Consider the following 6,915-nt stretch of genomic DNA (forward strand, 5'->3'; position numbering starts at 1 on the left):
TTAGACAATACCTTCCATACTCCAAGCAAATACCTTGGGAAAAAAATGTGGCCCCATGCTCATCATCAAGGGCCAAGTAGAAAGCTTATGCTCACCCTACTATAATGAGGCACCTCAAACCCCTGCTGGGCTGGCATCAGAGAAGAACAAGTGGGAAGCTTGGACTTTCATTCTCTCTCAGCAATAACAAGCATGCCCCCCTCAATGTTACTGCAGACCACATGGGGAGCCTGGACTTCTACCCCACCTGGTGGTAATGGGGCATATCCCTTTCCTTCCCTGCTTAGCACAGATTCAGGATTTTCACCTCCACCCAGTGATAATGAGTTCCTCTCCACAGTGTCAGTGAGGTCACATGGGGGGCAGTATGGAGGTGCCCCCTCCCCTCCCAGCCAACTTGTGCCAGTGGAGCCTAGTGAAGAGACTGTCTCCTATCCCTACCCAGCAATAATGAGATACCATGCCTCTCAGTGTCCACAGAGGCTGAGACAAGGGAAACCTGGTCTTCTCTCCATCTGACAGCAACAAGACAGTGCCCACTTTCCCCTACCAGCATGGTATCAGAGGAGGCTTGCTAAAACAGAAGATTTAAAAAAGATTCAGAATCTTGTAACATAATACCCAAAATATTCAAGATACAATAAAAAACTACTTATCATACTAAAAACAAGGAAAATCTCAACTTGAATGAGAAAATACAATCAACAGATGCTAACACAGAAATGACGTAAATGTTGACATAATCTGACAAGAATTTTAAAGTAGCCATCACAAAAATGCTTCCACAAACAAATACAAACATATTTGAAACAAAGGAAAAAATAGCAAGTCTCAGTAAGGAAATAGAAGATATAAAAGATGATCAAATGGAAATTTTAGAACTGAAAAAATAATTTAATTTTAAAAAATTCATTGGATGTGCTCAACAACAGAATAGGGAGGACAGAGGAAAGAATCAGTGAGCTTGAAGATAGAACAACAGAAATTACCCATCTGAACAACAGAAAGAAAATAGATGGAAAACATAAAATAAAATGACATACTTAACCCCTAACATATCGATAATTACATTAAAATGTAAGTGGTCTGGGGGGCCGGCCCCATGGCTTAGCTGTTAAGTGCGCACTCTCCGCTACTGGTGGCCCGGGTTTGGATCCCGGGCGCACATTGACGCACTGCTTGTCCAGCCATGCTGAGGCGGCGTCCCACATACAGCAACTAGAAGGATGTGCAACTATGACATACAACTATCTACTGGGGCTTTGCGGAGAAAAAGGGGAAAAAAAAGGCAGAAGATTGGCAATAGATGTTAGCTCAGCGTCAGTCTTCCTCATCAAAAAAGAGGAGGATTGGCATGGATGTTATCTCAGGGCTGATCTTCCTCACACACACACACAAAAATGTAAATGGTCTGAGTGCACCAATTTAAAGATAGAAGTTGGCAGAGTGGATTAAAAAAACATGAGCTATGAGGCCAGCCCCATGCCTAGTGGTTAAGTTCGGCATGCTCTGCTTCAGTGGTTGGGGTTCAGTTCCCTGGTGCGGACCTACACCACTTGTCAGCGGCCATGCCTTGGCAGCAACCCATATACAAAATAGAGGAAGATTGGCACAGATGTTAGCTCAGGGTGAATCTTCCTCAGGGAAAAAAAAAAAAAAATGACCTAACTCTATGCTCAAGGGTATTTTGCTGAGTGAAAAAGGCCAGTCTCAAAAGGTCATATATCATATAATTCTGTTTACACAACATTCTCCAAATGATGAAATTACAAACATGGAAAGCAGATTCCAGGGGTTAGGGATGATGGGAGAAGGGGCTAGGTATGACTATAAAGGGAAATGGTTATGGTGATGGAATCTTTCTGTACCTTGACTTTGGTGGTGGTTACAGGAACCTACACATATGATAAAATGGCATAGAACTATATGCACACATTGTACCAATGTCAGTTTCCTAGTTTTGACATTGTTCCATAGTTATGTAAGATATAATCATTGGGGGAAATCGAGTGATGGGTACACGGGACCTCTTTGTACTATTTTTGCCACTTCTTGTGAATTTATAATTTTTTCAAAATAAAAAACCTATTAAGCACTTATTTTGCCAAGTTTTGGCATGAAGGATGAACAAAACAAGGCTTTAGAAAATCCTGCCATCTTAGTTAATTGTTAACTTTATAATCATCTTGGGAGAGTGAGACCCAAATATATTAAAGATAGAAATAGCAACAAAAAAGGGTTGTAGTTATAGGAGTAGTGTTAGAGTTACAAAGTCCAATGGTGCCAAGACCAATATATAAGTCTTTGGAATAACAATTCAAAGTGCTAACTGTTGAGAAAACAACCTTAGCTCAGTGTCAAAGTTACGCAATCAAGGTGGAAAGTAGAGTATCCCCAATATTAGACCAAAAGGCCTTGCCCCAGGACAGCCCTCAGATTTCTGTGCGGAAAATCATCTGAGATAGATCTCACCACATACAACATTCATGTGCTAAGTAGCATGCCTTACCCATAGCTGATCACCACTTACCCACTCAGGCCCACTTGCCAACCTGAGTAATAATATGTAACCCTGGGGACAGGCCTTGGTCACTAGGCCAGCTGCCCATGTTCTGGGAAGACCTTGGGGGAGCATGCACATTACACAGACCCTCCCCCACAGAGAGCAGCCCACGACTTCACGACTGACCCTTCCCCTCCTATTTAGTGAGACTCAAGTTACCAAGATCTCTTGTTTTCCTTGGCACTGAGCCATTAGAGATTTTTGTTCTGTGTTCACCCATTGTTTTTACAAATTAAAAGAAATTTATTATGTAATATTCTGTGCTTACAATGGAATATGTGCAATGTATATAAACTACTGGCCAACTGAAGAATCCCAACGTTAACAATATAACTGAAACTAGCTGTGTCCTCTTCCCCAACTCCTATCCTCCTGCCTTCCCCTCAAACATAACCACTTTCCTGAATTTTGTGTTTATCATACTCTTGCTTTTTAAAAATAGTTGACTACAACATATGTATCCCAAAACAGTATTTGCTCAGCTTTACTTGTGTTCTTGCTAATATGAATAGTGCTTCTATTAACAGTCTTATTTATACATGTCTCCTAGAGCACATATGCAAGAGTTTCTCTAGGGTACGCACCTAGGACTGGAATTGCTGGACCATAGAAATGTAATCTTTACCTATGCTGGACAGCGCCAAGCTGTTTTCCAAAGAAACTGTACTATTTTAAGCCCAACAGCAGCACCTAAGATTCTGTATTTCCACATCCTCACCAACACTTAGTATTGTCAGACTTCATAATTTTTGTCCATCTAGACAAATAATTGTAAAATATCATCTCATTATGATTTTAATTTGCATCTCCCTGATTACTAATAAAGTTGAGAATCTTTTAATATACTGAATAGTCATTTATATTTCCTTCATGAATTACCTTATCATGTTTTTTGGACATTTTTTTGTCAGGTTGTAGATATTCTTATATATATTCTGGACCCTATTCCTTTGTCAGATGTGGTGTCAAGATTTTCTCCAAGTCTGTGGCTTATCTTTTGACTCTCTTTATGACATTTTCGGTAAGCAGAAGTTATTCATTTTAATGAAGTGAAATTTATCCAACTTTTCCTTTTTGGTTTGTGCTTTTTGTGTCTTTCAATTTCATAGAGCAGGAGGAATTCATTGTGAAAAGGAAAACTTTAAATTTTTTAGAAGAAAATATAGTAGAATATTTTTATGACCTTTGATAGGGAAGATTTCTTAAACAAGACCCAAAAAATGCCAATCATAAACCATTGCTATGTTAACAAAACATTTTTAAGGACTGTTAGGATAAATCAGGAGGATAAGCTGAGCCCAGCCACTGTTGTTTTCATTGTTTTCCCTGGAGAAACATAACGCTCTATGTTGCTGCTGAAGGGGTGGTCTCAGAACAAAAGGCTGTCAGCACAGCCAGGGCAACTGCCTCTGTCCTAATTCCCTTCTCACCCCCATGGTCACCACCTTCCCAGAAGGAAGGCACAGGGACCCGCAGCAGTTTCTTCACCTTTAATTCTTCTTTGTTACTAGCGCTGATGGGGGTCTGTTTCCGCTAATCTTAACTGCGGCAAAATACTCCAGGATGTCTATTCTTCTGGTTACATATGGAATTTCCTGGACTTCAGTTGATTGCTTGGGATGGGGGCTGATTAGATGCAGCTATTTCCAGGCATCCTTGCCTTTTCTTTCCTGAAAAACCATTGTGTTAGCAACATATTTTTAGGTGGGGCTACCTTATTCACATACATTTTCTTTTCTTTTTCACCAATTTCAAATCAAGTTTTCTTGCAGAAAAAAACACACTAGCATTGAGTGCTACTTTCAACAATCCTATTTTTTGTAATACTATTTGTATACTCCTTGTAATACTGTACTTTTACCATTTTTATCATTTTAAGGCCCATTTTTTTCCCTGCACAATCTCACGAGGTTTCCCTCACCGCCCCCCACCACCACCCCCTTTCCATATATCTATTTATGGATCATTATCCCCTTCTCCATCAACATCTTCTCAGCATAGCTCAATGCTCCAGGGAGACTGGGTTGGTGTGAGGCTCCGCCATGATGAATGGGTTTCTTTTCACTCTTCAGTAATGGGCTGGCTTCCACTAAGGGCAGCTAATTTCTTTGTAGCTACTTGAAGTAAGTAGATTAGGTTACCAGTATTGCTGCTTATCTCATTCTAGAATCAATGATCCAGTTCACACAATCACCACCTATAAATCTGGGGAAACTATTACACAGAAGCCCTAGTAATTGATTAGTGGGTATTTCCTGAAATGAATCATTTACAAGACAATGCCTTGGTTCCCAGCCTATTTCTGAGGCAATTAGGACCTGGTGAGTTGTTCATTTGTTGACTGTTTGATGATGGCTATTTATCCCTGGTGTAACATCTGAATCTTACCCCTCAGTTTGTCAGTGATCTGGCCACCAGCTCTTTTTATTTCTTTGGCCTATGCTTCTTTCTGAAACCTCAGGTAGATGCCCAGTTTGTGACACAGCTGATCCTGAGTTTCCATCTGTCTGTTGATTCTGATGGCACTGAAATGTCTCGGTCATTTTGATCTTTGAAGCAAATCATAGCCAGGATCTGCCTCCTTCTGCCTTGCCTTCCCAGGTCCAGCTGACCATGTCAGAGAAAAAAGCCAAAGGGGACATGTGGGTAGAGGACACAGAATGCCCTGCCTCTCCCCCCATGTCCTGTACGGTAACGGGGCGTGCCAACAGACAATGACTGCCCTCCAGCATTAGGGTCTGCTTGAGGCTGGAATCCTTGTTTTTCTAGTCAAATAAGCATAAGGTGTTTATGATTTTGTATATGCCAGGCACTAAATTACAGACTGTGCCTTAAAATCCTGGTGGAACGGGAAGTGAGATAATAACTGCTGGGTACACGGAGCACTTTCTGTGAACAAGGTGATTTGTGCTAAGAGTTTTACCTACAGTATCTTATTTAATCCTGTAACCATCATATGTCCTAGGTATTATCACCCACATGAGAAACCCAAGGCTGAGAGAGGTTGGGTACCTTTTCTAGGTCATTCAACTAATAAGTGAAGAAATTAAATTCCAATATAGACTTAGCTAAGTGCTCTTAAACACTACACCATCCTGCTTCCCTCTTTAAAAAAGTAAATGATAGGCCAGAATCGCATGGTACTAATTAAAAGGAGGTCACAGAAAGGCGAGTTCCCGGTAGGCTGGAGTAGTCATGGGCTATAGAGCAGAAGGAAGGGGTCTATAGAGAGCATCTGAGCTTTTTTTAATTTGCAGTGAAAAAAAAAAACAAAACATATAAAAAAATATAGACTGCTCCATGAGTTTGTAAGTCACCTTTGCACAGGGGCCATGCTAATCTACTCTGTATCATTCCAATTTTAGTATATGTGCTGCCGAAGTGAGCACTCTCAAACTTTTTATCTTACAACCACAACATCAAATGTATTTTACATCATGACCCAGTAAATATATACTAAATGTAATATACAACTGAAACAAAATTTTACTTCACAATACTTGTCCTATTCTATGCAGTGCACTCCATTTTTCTACTATGTTTTATATCTCTCTTTTAAAATAATTCTGGTCATGGTCCATTTCTGCTATGTTTTGTATCACTCTTTTAAAATAATTCTGGTCATGGTCCATTTCTGCTATGTTTTGTATCACTCTTTTAAAATAATTCTGGTCATGTTCTGGTCATTATGACCCACAAATACTTATCTAGAAACCTCAACAGATGGGGAAATTGAGGCCCAGAGATGTGTTGAGTACCTAGCACGTTGAGTGTCTTGTAAATAGTGATCCTAAGTGTCTCCTTTTGTGACCCAGCACACCCATGTAGCACCTCAGTGACAGAGCTAGGATGGAATCCAATTTTCCTGATTCCCAGTCTAGGGTTTTTCAGTCAAGGAAAGTCTGTCAAAGAGCAGGGACTCTCCCATGAAGAGTTTCTTCATAGGCGTAGGCAGAAGTTGGAGGAAATAGTGAAGTTGTGGGAGACTCACACCACCCCCACAATTGGCCTTGCCCAAGGTCACAGTGTGCTAGAACGGGGCTAATTCCAAAGCCCAACCTCTTTCAGTGGTTGTCTATCCTGGTCACTCAGTAAAATCACCTGAGAGCTCTCCGACAATACTAATGCCCAGGCTACATTCAGATTAATTTAATCCAATTATTTAGGGATGGGGGGGCGGGTTCTAAAACCTTCCCAGGTGATTTTAATATAGAGCTACTGCTTCAATGCAGTGAAGAAGATATCCGTTACAACTATTCCTGCTGCTTCTTCAAACTCCAGACAAAACACCCCCATCCCAGCACCATAGGGTCCTGACTTAAATCATAGTCAAAAGTAACTGCCTTTCCACT

At 40.7% G+C, this 6,915-nt stretch overlaps 1 non-coding gene across 1 annotated transcript; it reads right to left on the minus strand.

Moving 5' to 3' along the window:
- Positions 1-5,845: 5,845 nt before the first annotated feature.
- LOC147916449 (U6 spliceosomal RNA) lies at positions 5,846-5,952 on the minus strand. Its single transcript, XR_015553066.1, has one exon. It is a non-coding gene; the product is annotated as a U6 spliceosomal RNA (small nuclear RNA).
- Positions 5,953-6,915: the final 963 nt, after the last annotated feature.

This window comes from Ceratotherium simum, chromosome 8, assembly GCF_057802395.1.
Source record: "Ceratotherium simum simum isolate JZ-2026a chromosome 8, ASM5780239v1, whole genome shotgun sequence".
In the NCBI taxonomy this organism is placed as follows: Eukaryota; Metazoa; Chordata; class Mammalia; order Perissodactyla; family Rhinocerotidae; genus Ceratotherium; species Ceratotherium simum.